Source organism: Paramormyrops kingsleyae, chromosome 14, assembly GCF_048594095.1.
Source record: "Paramormyrops kingsleyae isolate MSU_618 chromosome 14, PKINGS_0.4, whole genome shotgun sequence".
Lineage (NCBI taxonomy): Eukaryota > Metazoa > Chordata > Actinopteri > Osteoglossiformes > Mormyridae > Paramormyrops > Paramormyrops kingsleyae.
The window spans coordinates 14,857,672-14,873,845 of NC_132810.1; the positions used below are offsets into that span (position 1 = coordinate 14,857,672).

At 46.3% G+C, this 16,174-nt stretch overlaps 1 long non-coding RNA gene across 1 annotated transcript; it reads right to left on the reverse strand.

Moving 5' to 3' along the window:
- Positions 1-291: 291 nt before the first annotated feature.
- LOC140578365 (uncharacterized) lies at positions 292-1,375 on the reverse strand. The gene is made up of 2 exons (XR_011982511.1): positions 1,262-1,375; positions 292-826 (listed from the first exon to the last, which is right to left on the reverse strand). It is a non-coding gene; the product is annotated as an uncharacterized lncRNA (long non-coding RNA).
- Positions 1,376-16,174: the final 14,799 nt, after the last annotated feature.

Genomic DNA, 16,174 nt, shown 5'->3' on the forward strand with positions numbered 1-16,174 from the left:
GCTTTTAAAGGTAACCTGCAGAAGGATTCCTGAGATGCATCTGAAGGCCAGACACAGATGTCAGCTTCTATTCAAAATGTCATGCAAAGTTTAAAAAAAATAAAAATAAATAAAAGTAAGCAGCATTAAAAAAAAAACAATGGTCCTGTGATATTAACTTTCACCTCCCTGCGGCAGCGTCGGCACTCAGGTGGCACTGGGTGCTGCTGCATTTACACACATCCCACTCGCTTAGCTGAAGGAGTCTCAGTCAATTAGGGCAGCAGAAAAACTGGGATCCAACAGAAAGGATGAAAACTTCCATGGTTTTAATATGCACCATTAATTCAGGTCCATCACACTTACGGACAGATCCAAGTGATTTTTTTAAAGGGCACGAGACATCCATAACAATTCAGAAACCCCACACTTATAGCTCTACATCACCCTACACACACACACACACAAAGGGTGGACACACACACACACACAAACACACAGACACACACACACACAAACACACAGACACACACAAATCAGTACATAATAAATATAGTCCTTAACGCCAAGGGCTCCAGGGAAAGCATCCATCTGATAGATCTTCAGAAGCTGGTGGAGCAGGTGTCTGGTCTTCCTGGGGGGCGGGTGCGGCGTCACAGGGCAGGGGAAGTCCTGATCAGGCACAGGGAGTTTCGGGAGAGGACAGCCTCCTCCAGCACACCCAGGCTGTGCAGCAGAGCCTGCCGATCGAGCTTCTCCAGCCGGCGGGAACAGAGCCGGAGCTCCCGTACACAGGAGGACAGGCCATCCTCTGTCCCCGTGTCACAGGGCCGCCACACTGAGCAACCTGGGGGGGACAGTGCATGCAAACTGAGCAGGCTACACCGGCAAGGAATCGCAACCAAGCGTGCGACTCGTGGGATGAGAGACTGGGCCTAAGTGTTACTGTGGACCCGAGGTCAATAGCGCAGCAGGACCACGGTCACCGGGGCTAGTGGTCGATTGACAAGAGAGGACCCCCACCCAACAACCCTCAAACCAAGATGGAGCAAATGGCTCATATCAGAACCTCCAGATGATGACAGGTACAGCCCAAAATTAGCATTAAAGCAACAGCTTCTCAACCACAGCAGAAAATGAACAGACACACAACATGCACACCAACACCACATGGGTTTGTGTTTCCATGACGACACTTCCTACACAATACGACTCTGTCTGAGCAGGACCACGTCTCAGGTCGGCGTGAGGTCAGTGTGGAGTCGGCGTGGGTCAGTCCTACCCTGCAGGTCAAGGAAGGCCAGCATTTGCCCCGAGTCCCTCAGTGCACCCAGCCTCCGTCACACCGGGGTTCCCCGACAGGTCTAGGGACTCCAGAGATGGGCAGAGGGGCAGGCACCTGGGCAGGGGGGGGGGGGGAATAAACACTGAGACGCTGCCCTCAGACGCAGGAGATCACTGCTGTGCCTCTTCCGAAATGCAGCATGTGGAAAACCGGCATTTTTACACTGTTCTGCTGGACGTGGTTTTCAGTGACACCGTTTCACACACTTGACTTGACTTGAGGTTACGGTGCCTTCTGTGATCAGAAAGCTGCCAATTCAAACCCCAGGGCCGGCAGTGTGATGTCACCGTTGGAGCCCTGAGCAACGTCCTTAACCCCGAGCCGCTCCAGGGACTGTCAGACTCTGCCCTCTCAACTGTATGCTGCATTGGACAAAAACATCTGGCCCTTGATGTTTTTACACATAATCAGTGAACTGTGTTTTCCCCCAGTGCTAGAGGAAATCCAAGCCAGTTAGACCCCCACGCTGCTCGGTGAGGCATCATCTGTGCTGTCCAGTGCGAGTTCCCCTCCAGACCACTGTCACATGGCTGCATTTGTTAAGTTACTGAGACAATGAGGTGGACCCTAGGAGTTAGGGATCACACGTCAGCTCACTGCTGCTAGACTGACTCAGATTGCATGAAGGCATTTTCTTGGGGGTGGGGGTGGGGGCTATATCCTGCCATTTCTCAGATGTTTGGAAGCTCACTCCCTAACTGCTGGTCATCCCTCAAATCCTGGCTCTAATTTAAGGGGTGAAGATTCCCTGGCAGAAGGTCGCAGGACATAGTGTTTCCCCCCTTATGGACTCCTGGGACCAACGCTTGGTATTAGGTCCACTGTCCACTGCACTCACACTGTAATTTCATTTACAGGCACTTGGACCAGAGCCTCTTTGCAGTGGTATCCATTAAGTATAATAAGGATATAGAGACAATTTCGAATTTCAGGTTCATTTTCATGACCCAGAAAGACACGTACAATATGAATTTTGATGCATTTGTTGTGAAGGTGCGCCATCTGCTGGTCATGTTATTAATCTGTCTATCGGAATACTTAATGTAACCACATGGGGGCAACACGGAGATGGCAGCCCTTTTCCTGGAAACACTGAGGATATCCAGCCATTCATCCATTATCTATACCGCTTAATCCATCTGGGTTGTGGGGAAGCTGGAGCCAATCCCAGCATCTTCAGGCGAGAGGCAGGGTAAACCCTGGGCAGGCCGCCACTCACACACACTCACAGTCACACCCATGGGAAATTTAGAGTAGCCAGTTAACCTAATCTACATGTCTTTGGACTGCGGGAGGAAACCAGAGCACCCGGAGGAAACCCACGCATGCATGGGAAGAACATGCAAACTCCACACAGAAAGACACCCAGATCAAACCCAGGACCTTCTTGCTGTGAGGCGACACTGCTAACCACTGCACCACTGTGCCGCCCACACTGAGGATATCTGACTCATTAACATGGCTAACATGCTAACGTGGCTAACTTGGCTAGGGGGAGATGGCAGCACTGAGGATCATTTCTCTTAGCACCGGCGGGCTAAACAACTTCCTCCTTTCCCCCTTTAGATACCCATGCACTTGGGTGGGGATCTAACCTGCATTCTTAACCCCTTGCTTGACAGATCTAGGCCCCGCTCACAATGTAAAATGTCTCAAACCCTTTACTTCCTTTGTGGAGCAACATTGTGACATTGATCCCTGGAGGTTCACATTCCTTTTTCTCACATGGAACCCGAACCTACAACCATATAGATGACTTCATAATGGATAAAGCTCTTATTCAATCTATCATTGCTACACAGTACTCAGCCAGAATACTCTCGATATCTCATTTAATACTAAACCTAAACAGTATAGAAGCTGGCAACTCTACCCTTTACTCCGAGCTGATGCAGATTTCTACGCGCACGTTTGTGAATCGATTTGTTTCTTTCTTGAGACGAAAAAGACTGATCATGTCAGCTGATCATTGACATCATGTGACGTGTGTTTTGCATGATCACTCATTTTCTTTAAAGAATGGTGCACATCTTACGAATTCTACCAGGGTTTTTGAACTTATGAGCACAACTGTATCAGGGTAACGTGGACCGTATTGGCTTTGGTTTTAGGTCTTGCACACCTATTGTCCCTCTCGGCTGAGTGATGTGCTGTCATTGTTGAAACCTGAGAAAATCAAATTCACAATCCGTGGAGCACCCAATCGTTGTGGTAGGTCCTGCACCGGCAGGGGCCTTCGGTCCCGAATCGGCAGGAGCCTTCGGTCCCGAATCGGCAGGAGCCTTCCTCTAATGAACCAGCTGGCAGTCAGGGCTTCTGAAATTCATGGTAGTACTGAGTCTAACCTGGTTGCACGCGGTTTAGCTAGAATTTTTGTATCTACAGACCTAAGACCTAAAGCTGAAAGGCAGCACAGTGCACGTTAACCTGATAAATAGTAAGAAAGGGAGCCGGTACTATCTGTCAACGGCTCATAATGTGAAGAGACCAACCAAGTTTTAAAAAACGGAAAACAAAAGAGGGAACTATCCATCTTGCACCATGCCTGCAACGCTGCTGCAAGCGTGCATCACACATCACACTGCCAGTCAGCAGAAGAGCTTCAGAGGACTTGAGCATCCATGGCTGCTCCAGATAGTTTCCAGACAACCTCACTCCTCCGCCTGTTTAAAGGGCTCCCTTCCCTTTATGTGAAATGTCAGAAGGCCAACAAGTCCTGGACAAACAGTAAGACCTGCACATGGTCGTCCATGCTGCCCTTTATTGTATCTCGCCCTTCTGTGATGCTGGAGAAAGAAATTTCCCCTCGCTGGGACCAGTGAAGTTCTGTTTTATCTCATCTTATCTTGTTCAGAAAGGACTGAGCACCCGTGACCACTTCTGATAAGATAAAATACTGACACATCCTCACCACCACTGCCAACAGCCTGCAATGTTGCCGCTAGCATCGACCACACATCACACTGCCAGTCAGCAGAAGAGCTTGAGAGGACTTGAGCGTTCATGGATGCTCCAGATAGTTTCCAGACAACCTCACTCCTCCGCCTGTTTAAAGGGCTCCCTTCCCTTTATGTGAAATGTCAGAAGGCCAACAAGTCCTGGACAAACAGTAAGACCTGCACATGGTCGTCCATGCTGCCCTTTATTGTATCTCACCCTTCTGTGATGCTGGAGAAAGAAATTTCCCCTCGCTGGGACCAGTGAAGTTCTGTTTTATCTCATCTTATCTTGTTCAGAAAGGACTGAGCACCCGTGACCACTTCTGATAAGATAAAATACTGACACATCCTCACCACCACTGCCAACAGCCTGCAATGTTGCCGCTAGTGTGCATCACACATCACACTGCCAGTCAGCAGAAGAGCTCTCACCACCATTTCCGGTTTACTTGGTCCTCCTGTTCTCAGTGTGACAGTGTCCAGGTCAATCAAACTGGACAAACCCATGTCAGCCTTTGATTAAGCTGTAATTTTCATGCTGGGAGTCTCATATTGACCTCTGCACGTCAAACAGCCTACAGATGAAGGCCCTTTGTGGCTGATGGACTCCAGTGCAGGTTTGTGAGGCAGGCAGCAGTGCAGAGAACATTTTAACCTACTGCAGAACAGTTTGGTATCACCAGCAATTGCTATAAGACGACACAGGAAGCACTGCCACCCCATAACACTGGCAAAAGGATTTAATTGCCAATGTATCAGTGTGAATGTCATCTTTTGCCATTGGCATTTGTAAATATTGTAAAGTCATTATCATTGAGTTCTGAGTTTGATCATTTGTTTCATTTCAGTGCCTTTTATCTAGTTTTGTAGTTAACTTGCTAACTAAGCTGCCTGTATGTTTTGAAATGGTCAAATCGCTTGAGCAGCACTCATGCTGTGACAGGATAATAGATCATTTCTTACAAAAAGAAAGGAGGGCAGAATTTACAAATAAGTTAAATAAGTTAAGTAAAAAAAAAATACTTTTTTTGGTCAAAGTTCCAAGTGTCAACACTGTGCTTTACCCACTTTAAACATCACCATCCACTGCTGTGTGGTATTCTGGCTGCAGACAGTGACACAGCGGCCTGAACAGGCCCTACGGCAGGCCGAGAGGGACACAATAGGTGTGCAAGACCTAAAACCAAAGCCAATAGTTGTGCTCATAAGTTTACATACCCTGTCAGAATGTGTGAGATGTGTACCACTCTTTAAAGAAAACATGAATGATCATGCAAAACACATTTCATTTATTTTGAATGGGATTCAGATTAAATTATAAGGCATAACAAAATAGCACAATCATTAAATGAAATATAGCAGCAAGGATAATAATGAGATGGGCCTGTTTAAAAGTTTGCATTCCCTTAGTTCTTGTTCTGCTTTTGCTCATTGGCCTTGTTGGGTCCAATCCAAACAGTTTATGGTTGTGACATTGAAGTTTAGTTTTGGCCTCTTCACTCCAAATAACTTTGTTCCAGAAGTTTTGCAGCTTGTCTAGAAGCTGTTTGGTACAATGTAAGTGGCTGTTTTGAGGCAAAGCTACAGTAAGAACTTTTGTCTTGCAACTCGACCACACAGCTCATTAAGTGTCTCCTTATTGTGCATCTTGAAAGAGCAACACCACTTTTTTGCAGAGAAGCCTCTATTTCAGCTGAAGTGGATTGTGGGTTTTGCTTTGGATCCCGACAAATATTCCTGCCAGTTATGACTTAGATCTTAGTTAGTCGACCTGACCGTGGCTTGGTATCAACAGACCCCCAAATTTTCAACTTCTTTGTTAGAGTTTGAAAGAATGGGAGAGAGTATCAGATCTGTCAACGGCTCCACACAAGACCGAATTAGAAAATAAACAGAAATGAAAACATGGAACTAAGCATCTTAGAACAACCTCACACATGTGGCATGTTTCTGATGCTCATCCTCACCACCACTGCCCACAGCCTGCAACGTTGTCACTAGCGTGCATCACACATCACACTTCCAGTCAGCAGAAGAGCTTGAGAGGACTTGAGCATCCATGGCTGCTCCAGATAGTTTCCAGACAACCTCACTCCTCCGCCTGTTTAAAGGGCTCCCTTCCCTTTATGTGAAATGTCAGAAGGCCAACAAGCCCTGGACAAACAGTAAGACCTGCACATGGCCGTCCATGCTGCCCTTTATTGTATCTCACCCTTCTGTGATGCTGGAGAAAGAAATTTCCCCTCGCTGGGACCAGTGAAGTTCTGTATTATCTCATCTTATCTTGCTCAGAAAGGACTGAGCACCCGTGACCACTTCTAATAAGATAAAACACTGACACATCCTCACCTCCACTGTCCACAGTTTGCCTGCAATGTTGCTGCTAGCATCGACCACACATCACACTTCCAGTCAGCAGAAGAGCTCTCACGACCATTTCCAGTGGTTTCACACCAGTGCTGAACAGGATCCATGGATCTGGTTAGAATTCACTCTGCAATTTGCGCTTCATTGATATTTTGCACTGTTACCATTTTGCAGGAATACTGTGCATATACTCCAGGTCTCCCACTTCTTTGTATACTGTGTATTTCTGTGAGTGTCCATGCGTGTCTCTGTAGGTAGTGTCCTTGTCTGTGCATAGGGTATGTGCTGTGCTGCTGACTGGTGTGATGCTACATGGCATCGCTGCTCTGTGCAGAGACGATAGAGATTCTTGTCTACTTTCACATCTCAGACATATTAATACTCTTCCCTCCCATTACTATAAAACACAACTGCAGGGACGGAAGAAGATGGCCAGAATCTGAAGGTGTCATAGGGTGAAAAACGATGAGAAGGCAGAGAGGCAAGGGCCCACAGGCCTGGCAAGTGCCACAGCTGCAGAGAGGAGCGAGGGAGGAAGACCAGGGGAGTGAGGGTTGAAGATATAAACCAGGGGAGAGAGGGATGATGACCACGAGAGAGAGGTATGTAGAGCAGAGGAGAGAGGGATGAAGACCAGTAGAGAGAGGAATGCAGAGCAGAGGAGAGAGGGATGAAGACCAGGAGAGAGGGGGATGTAGAGCAGAGGAGAGAGGGATGAAGACCCTAACCCTAACCCTAACACCCCAGAGCCCGTAACCCTAAGCCCCTGAGCCCCTAGTCCTAAGGCCCATGAACCCCTAACCCTAAGGCCCGAGCCCCTAATCCTAACCCTAACCCTAACACCCCAGAGCCCGTAACCCTAAGGCCCCTGAGCCCCTAATGCTAAGGCCCGAGCCCCTAATCCTAACCCTAACCCTAACACCCCAGAGCCCGTAACCCTAAGGCCCCTGAGCCCCTAGTCCTAAGGCCCCTGAGCCCCTAACCCTAAGGCCCGAGCCCCTAATCCTAACCCTAACCCTAACACCCCAGAGCCCGTAACCCTAAGGCCCCTGAGGCCCTAGTCGTAAGGCCCATGAGCCCCTAACCCTAAGGCCCGAGCCCCTAATCCTAACCCTAACCCTAACACCCCAGAGCCCATAACCCTAAGGCCCCTGAGCCACTAATGCTAAGGCCCGAGCCCCTAATCCTAACCCTAACACCCCAGAGCCCATAACCCTAAGGCCCCTGAGCCCCTAATCCTAAGGCCCCTGAGCCCCTAACCCTAACCCTAACACCCCAGAGCCCGTAACCCTAAGGCCCCTGAGCCCCTAATGCTAAGGCCCGAGCCCCTAATCCTAACCCTAACCCTAACACCCCAGAGCCCGTAACCCTAAGGCCCCTGAGCCCCTAGTCCTAAGGCCCCTGAGCCCCTAACCCTAAGGCCCGAGCCCCTAATCCTAACCCTAACCCTAACACCCCAGAGCCCGTAACCCTAAGGCCCCTGAGGCCCTAGTCGTAAGGCCCATGAGCCCCTAACCCTAAGGCCCGAGCCCCTAATCCTAACCCTAACCCTAACACCCCAGAGCCCATAACCCTAAGGCCCCTGAGCCACTAATGCTAAGGCCCGAGCCCCTAATCCTAACCCTAACACCCCAGAGCCCATAACCCTAAGGCCCCTGAGCCCCTAATCCTAAGGCCCCTGAGCCCCTAACCCTAACCCTAACACCCCAGAGCCCATAACCCTAAGGCCCCTGAGCCCCTAGTCCTAAGGCCCCTGAGCCCCTAACCCTAAGGCCCGGGCCCCTAATTCTAACCCTAACACCCCAGAGCCCATAACCCTAAGGCCCCTGAGCCCCTAATCCTAAGGCCCCTGAGCCCCTAACTATAACCCTAACACCCCAGAGCCCATAACCCTAAGGCCCCTGAGCCACTAATGCTAAGGCCCGAGCCCCTAATCCTAACCCTAACACCCCAGAGCCCATAACCCTAAGGCCCCTGAGCCCCTAATCCTAAGGCCCCTGAGCCCCTAAACCTAACCCTAACAACCCAGAGCCCGTAACCCTAAGGCCCCTGAGCCCCTAGTCCTAAGGCCCCTGAGCCCCTAACCCTAAGGCCCGGGCCACTAATTCTAACCCTAACACCCCAGAGCCCATAACCCTAAGGCCCCTGAGCCCCTAATCCTAAGGCCCCTGAGCCCCTAACCCTAACCCTAACACCCCAGAGCCCGTAACCCTAAGGCCCCTGAGGCCCTAGTCGTAAGGCCCCTGAGCCCCTAACCCTAAGGCCCGAGCCCCTAATCCTAACCCTAACCCTAACACCCCAGAGCCCATAACCCTAAGGCCCCTGAGCCCCTAATCCTAAGGCCCCTGAGCCCCTAACCCTAAGGCCCGAGCCCCTAATCCTAACCCTAACCCTAACACCCCAGAGCCCGTAACCCTAAGGCCCCTGAGCCCCTAGTCCTAAGGCCCCTGAGCCCCTAACCCTAAAGCCCGGGCCCCTAATCCTAACCCTAACCCTAACACCCCAGAGCCCATAACCCTAAGGCCCCTGAGCCCCTAATGCTAAGGCCCGAGCCCCTAATCCTAACCCTAACCCTAACACCCCAGAGCCCATAACCCTAAGGCCCCTGAGCCCCTAATCCTAAGGCCCCTGAGCCCCTAACCCTAAGGCCCCTGAGCCCCTAACCCTAAGGCCCGAGCCCCTAATCCTAACCCTAACCCTAACACCCCAGAGCCCGTAACCCTAAGGCCCCTGAGCCCCTAACCCTAAGGCCCAAGCCCCTAATCCTAAGGCCCCTGAGCCCCTAACCCTAAGGGCTCAGAGGCCCTAACCCTAACGCCCCTGAGTCTGGTAATGGACATCAGTTCACAGTTCTGAGCTCTGCTCTTGCAGTCCCTACACACCCCTCTTCAAAACGGCTTTTTGTGGTTCTGTTTGCTGACCTAGCCAAATCGAGTTTCAGTCTCACACCCAGCAACATCCCTGATGGGGAACTGAGAGAGGTGGCAGTGAACCAGGAAGCAGAACCCCAGACCATGAGGACCCCTTTAAATAGGCCCGGCTCTGCTTGCCCAGGGATCTCTGCGGGGCCACTCTGACAATGACACGCATCTATGTAAAGATGAGTTTAATGCCAAAACAAATATATAAGAAATAATTTATTTGCCATGAATTAAGTTTATGATATTGAATGAAATGTGTGATCATGCCCCAATCAGTGAAAGTGTGTTCCCTACCCCTAGACTCCAGAGGGTTATATTTGAAAAAAATAAAAGAATAAAGTGTGTAAAATATAATGCTTTCAGTGCTGCTACGCTCAACAAGGCAGCCCAAACGACGTGACAGGCAACGTGCTGACTGCCCCTCCCACCCCCAAACACTACTCCAGTCAGTCAGGCATTTGCTGCACTAGCTCATTGCAAAATGGCTAGTAACGTTAATGCAATTATCAGACCAGAAATAGAGGATCCTCCTATAACCAACAGGTCTGGAGTTTGGGAGCACTTTGGTTTCCCTGTAAGTTATGAGGGTGATGGCAAGAGAGTGGTGGATAAAATGTGGACACACTCATCTTTCTGGAAAAAAAAACTTAAAAATTGATTGAAACTGAGTTCCATATAAAAACAAAATTGTTCTTTTCTTTCTATTAGTTTATAAATACTACAAAATTAAATTACATTTTTTTATCAGGAGCTTTTTGGTTTTGGTTATAAAGGAGGTTTTGTTTTATTTGCTGCTAAAAAGAAACGTCAGAAGATGGGTGAAGAATAGCTTCATCATTGTTTAAAGTAAAAGAAAAAAACAAGATCATACTTTTTTGATGTTTTAATAAATAAAAAAGTGAAAAAAAGCAAAGAAATTATCTGGCTTTTTTTTTTTGCTGTATCGAAAACATACCGAACCGTGACACCACCGTGTCGTATCGAACCAAACCGTGATTTTTGTGAACCGTTACACCCCTAGTGTGTAGACTCCATCCATTTTCATCGTATGTTTGCTCTCAACATTGGTGGCTATATTCTTTCCCATTTCTTAACTCGGTTAACTCACATCACTTAACACAGCACTGCGAGCAAATTTTTGGTCTTGGTCTTTTCTGGTCTTGAATTAAAACCTGGAGTCCTCTATGTCTGAGACTGAGACAAAATTGACTCAAAATAAAGTGGATTCTGAGACAAGACCAAGACCGCAAAAAAAGTGGCCTTGAGCCCAAGACAGGTCTTGAGCACCACAACACTAGTTATTACATAATGTTATACACCATGCAATGACACATTATGTAATAACTCGACAAAATATTACAAATTTACATTATAATTTTATATTGCAACATTACCCTATTATTATCATCATTATCATCATTCACATTTTATTGAGTTATTACATAATGTGACACTATTACATAATGCATTGAACAGTGCCTAACATGTCACGTTTTGTGTTAAGCCGTGTTAAACTCTAGGCCTATCTCCTTTTCCTGTATGTCTGCGTATTTCAAAGTCAATAACGTTTGTCATAACATATTTAATAATATGTCACTGCTAACACAGCCCCTCCCTGCATCCCACGTGTGTTTGCATTGCTTCCTGCTGATGGTTAAGTGTCTCATCAACGCGGCACAAAATGCACCCACGCAGCCTGCGATGGACAGGGTCAGTAAATCACTGGAAGTGATGTCACGGCAGATGGGGGAAGACCCATACACACAGGCTGTCATGCTCCGTTTGAGTCTCCATCACTCAGAGCTGCTGTCATCATGTCAGAAGCACAAGCCAGCTTCATGCCTTCACTGGGTGATGAGGTTCTCTTGCCTATTTTTTAGGAACAAATAAAAAATTTGCTGACCGACACATGCAATGAAATTGGATTCCTGAGAATGATCTGCAAGCATCTGTTGGGAAAGTTTATTGACGTTTTGGTGGAGGAAATTTCGACCAGTGATAATGTGAACACCATCTGCGCCGCTGTTAAAGCCTGCTAAGGTAACACCTGAAGTTAAGGGAAGGCAGCACTTATCTCTCACAGGGCTCCAGCGCATCACTTAGTACCTGAAATACAGAGAGGGGAAAAAGACAACAGAAATTACAAACAGCTCACCATGGTGCTTCATACAAACATACAAATCATGGGATGGCATCATTTCTAATGTTCCTTTTTCTGTTTGAAGGTCTGCCACAGATGGGCCATGCGAGATGGAAAAGACTACCCTCCACAGGACCCATGTCTTGTTATATAAATTTGATCTCATCTTAGGCTTTGACAGATCAGAAATCCTTTCCTACTCAAACTGAAAAAAACAATAAACAAATTAAATGCAGAAATCTCAAGAACACACGCCTGAGAATGTCATCATTTTTGTTCTCACTCTTGAACTGGATAAATTACACAGCTATATAAAGCAGTGTTCTTCGGGCTGTGCGTGTCTATCCAACATGCCTAAAAAATGAGCAGATGCGTGCATATACAGTATATCGCCATAGTCAATAACAGGCAAAACCTCGATTCAACCAGTTTTAATTTTACATAAAAGGAAAAACAAGATTTATTTCTATAATAAAATCCTAAAAGAGATTTCAACTTTTTTGCTACATACTTAATGTGTTCCTTACAAGACAGGTGGTCATCAATTAAAAATCCTAGATATTTAAAATTAGATACCAATTCTATTAGTTGACAATCTCTCATTAAAATTTTCCCAGCCACTGCTAATCTATCTGTTTTTGAAGTGGTGAAGAGCATAAATTTTGTTTTATCTGCATTTAAACTGAGTTGCAATGAAATCCCTCAGCTCCAACCCACAAAGAAGAAGAAGAAGACGGAGACACGGTGGCAGGTGTGTAATCAGCAGGTCAGGGATCTGTTTCCTGGAGGTTGTTGGTTCATATCCCACAGCTGGAAGAGAAATCATATCGCTGCGGGGCCCTTCAGCTTGATGTAGCATGTTCCTTTGGACCTAACATAACATAAAAACTGTGTGATCATTTACCAGTCATCTCTTGTGAAAAAAATAATGTTGGGCATATTTGATATTACATGCATGGCACAGAGGGGTGGTGAGGGCTTTCTCTGGTGGCTTCCAGCCATGGGGAACCACCAGGGTGGAAAGTTATATTCATATGCTGAGATCTCCAGTTCATCAAGCCTGAACCTGAACCTGAATTTTCTTCACATTTATTTGAGAATCACTGGCTGCAGTCTGTCACACTTGTTCAGATGATTGACTCCACTGTGTGCTACCAGCAAAAATAGGATTAGAATGAGTTCAGTCACAAAGCAAGAGCCATGTGAAAGTGATGAAATATATCTGCGGACGTGTGAAAAGTGTTTAGTCAGGGCTGCACAATTTTTTTTCAAGGGGCAAGGCCTCCTCTCGTTTGTAAATTTCTTATGTTCTTATGTTCAACTGGGGGCACCTGCACCCCCTCTGTAAAATTTGCCTCTAATGGGAAGGATTTTCAGCTGCTTGGGCAAAAGGGGCAGGTGCTCAGCCCCCGCCCCCCACAATGCACAGCTGGGAGGGCTTACACTCCAGCACAGAGAGGAAGCCCCCACCTTTAAATAGGTCCGTTTCTACACCGTGCAAGACGACGCTTCCGAAGGGTTTATGACAATGACCTGCATCCGCATCCTCGCCGGTGTCCTCTTCCTCAGCGCTTTGGCGGAATCAGGTATAACTCTGAGTTACTCTGGAGACACTTTCTAATTTATATAAACTGATAGAATGACAGAAGCTTGGTCTCATGGTGAAAGGTGACGGATGGACCAGATTGGCCATGTTATTATATTGACCCACATGTGCCAAGCTTAAAATGGGAACATAATCTATGTCCTGATCATCTGTAAAATCAGAAATAGTGTTTGTTTCTTAATTATATCAGAGAGTACATTAGCATGCTCTGTGCCACCACAACATTTATGTGTAACCATAGCATTCACATTCACATTCACATTCACTGTACTGTTTAAAACAAACTGTTTAAATGATTGAATTCCCCAGCCTTCTGGGAATGCACAGGGCTTTAGTAGTCACCGCCGACTCAGCCGCAAACTTTGTACAGGTATTTCTGTACATGATTGAAGAACAAAAACTGATTAAGTTTTGAGGCAGATTGCTCCAAAGTTGAAGCAGCATTGCTTTATGATAACTAAAGAGGGCAGTTCTGACACTTGATCTCATTCAGATGATTACTCAATAACCATTAAGTGACAACAAAGGGAAGAGTGAAAGCTCGCGACATTTGATCTTGTGAATAAGACAAGTAGCAGCGCTGTGGGGCAGCAAAGGAAGGAAACGGCAGTTGTAAAAAATATTTGGTCCTGTGAACGCAGTAACTATAAAGGTATTGCATGAATCTTTTTCAAAATTTGCAGACATTGTAGCAGTGACAAACTGGAAGCGGTTTTGAAACTGAAGCAGTGCCACATGACGATAGCAAATAAAAGGGTTGTTTCAGACATTTGATTATGTTAGCTTGATAATGTTACGCTCGCGGTGCAGGCAAGCAGGAAAGGTTATCCCAAAAACCTGCATACACACCGGCCCTTTGCGGATAAGATTGGGTACCCCTGGTGTAGATGCATCCGTTGATGCAGCTACATCCATCTCTGATCTCTGGCCAGCTATATTTGGCTTGCTGGTATTACAGGTGCAGTCTTCCTTGTGAGAGCTTGCTGTGTCTTTGTCCTCTGGTTAAACCGCTCAGTGTGCATTGCCTTGACTTCTGTGTGCCCGAGGTGCAATGATAGCACCCAGTCAGGATGACACTCTAGCACAGGGGTATTCAACTAAAATTTAAAGAGGTCCAGTTAGAGAAAATTTCTTGAAACAAAGGTCCGGAATATCATAATGTCTAACTATTTAGTGTGATATATATTTAAGTAGCCTATTAGTTGCATCAACATTGCATTTAATCAGTACCTGACTGTCAAATCAAATTAATTCAGTACAATTCAAAAACGTTTTGACAATATTTATTGTCACGTGACACAGAACTTCGGCCAGCTGGCTGGAGTGAGATGGTCAATTCGAGATGTCTACACACACATGTAACAGTTCTTATACCTTGTAAATAGTCTGCTTTTGTATTTAACCATGTAAATACACCTTTGACGTAGCTAATTTTAGGTTTTATAATGGAATAATATAGATTTGCCGTAAGATTTCCATCGTGAGTCTGAAAGCGTGAGTGTCATGCCAGATGCTTGACATTTGGCAGCCATGAAAACGTAATTTTTTTGTTTAGATTATTTATATAACAGATAACATTATTTTATACATAATGTTAAAAAGCAGAAACTTCAACGAACATGAAATCAACAATAAACTACGTCTATTTATTTATATTATATAATACGTATACTGTATTTAAAAACTTTTCAGCTGTATGATTTCAGGACAGACCAGTCACTCTGTTAGGATCATTACGAATTTTTGGTTGCGGGTTTTAGCTTCGCTGCTGCTATTAACACTAATGGCACATCAGCGCAGACAAAGGGCTGCATGAGCCGAACTACGTCTAGCTTGGCGGTTAGAGGTGTTTGATGTTCATTGGCGTGGGAAACGGCGGTTCTACAGTTCTACTGCTAAACCACTACCGAAAAGACCACAAAAGTTGCGCCGGATAAAATAGAAGCGTCAGGTTTTAAATAATAACTTAATGTTTTGGCTATCGGTCCGGGTTCGTATAGGACAGCTTCTGGGTCCGGACCCGGACCGCGGTCCGTCTGTTAGTAACCTCTGCTCTAGCATTTCATACGCAGATTTGCCTGGAAAAAAAAAACATACAGGATTTCTCTGATTGGTTATGTAGTTATGGAGTCAGGTCGTTGTATTACGTTAGCAGTGTAGCAAAAACTGAATAGCCCTAGGCTATGTGTGCGCAGCATGCGGTAATCACAGTTAGCGTTTCGATTATAACTTACCTGTGTAGTAATTCTAGAAATTGTACAAGTTGAAGAGTGTGGGGGCGAGTACAGAATAGATGGCTGGACCAAATGACAGGGCTGTCCAAGGAACAAAAGGCCATCATTTCTGACAGCACCAAATCCAATTTATTCTTAATTTATGTTATTAAAATCGTATTTAGCAGGGTGAGGAGGATCTCTCCAGTTTTTACTTCTGATTCTTAATGACAGCATGCTTACATGTCCTTCTCTTCGCTCCATCTGATTTTGATGCTCTTGCCTGCCTACAGCCATCGTGGACCGCTTGGAGTACCGCGAGGTGTACTTTCAGAAGATCAACGAGGTGAGCGGTGAAGCACATTTATTACCTTAATATTAATAATACCTTAATACTCCAGTCATCACCCTGCAAAGTGAATACATTCACACTGCAGCCTCTCCATCACACTGCTTGGAGATAATTGACTAATGGATCCACTCTCCTTTACATTCTAGATGTTAAGCCACGGACAGGCGTATCATAATAAAAATGATGAGAAGTTCATTCTGTATGTTAATTCTGACGATGCGGGTCTATCATGTTTCTGTGGTTAACTAACTTTTCCCGGCTCATCCACCCACCACCCCAGACCAGCAAGGACCTTCAGGAGCTGGAGGCTCT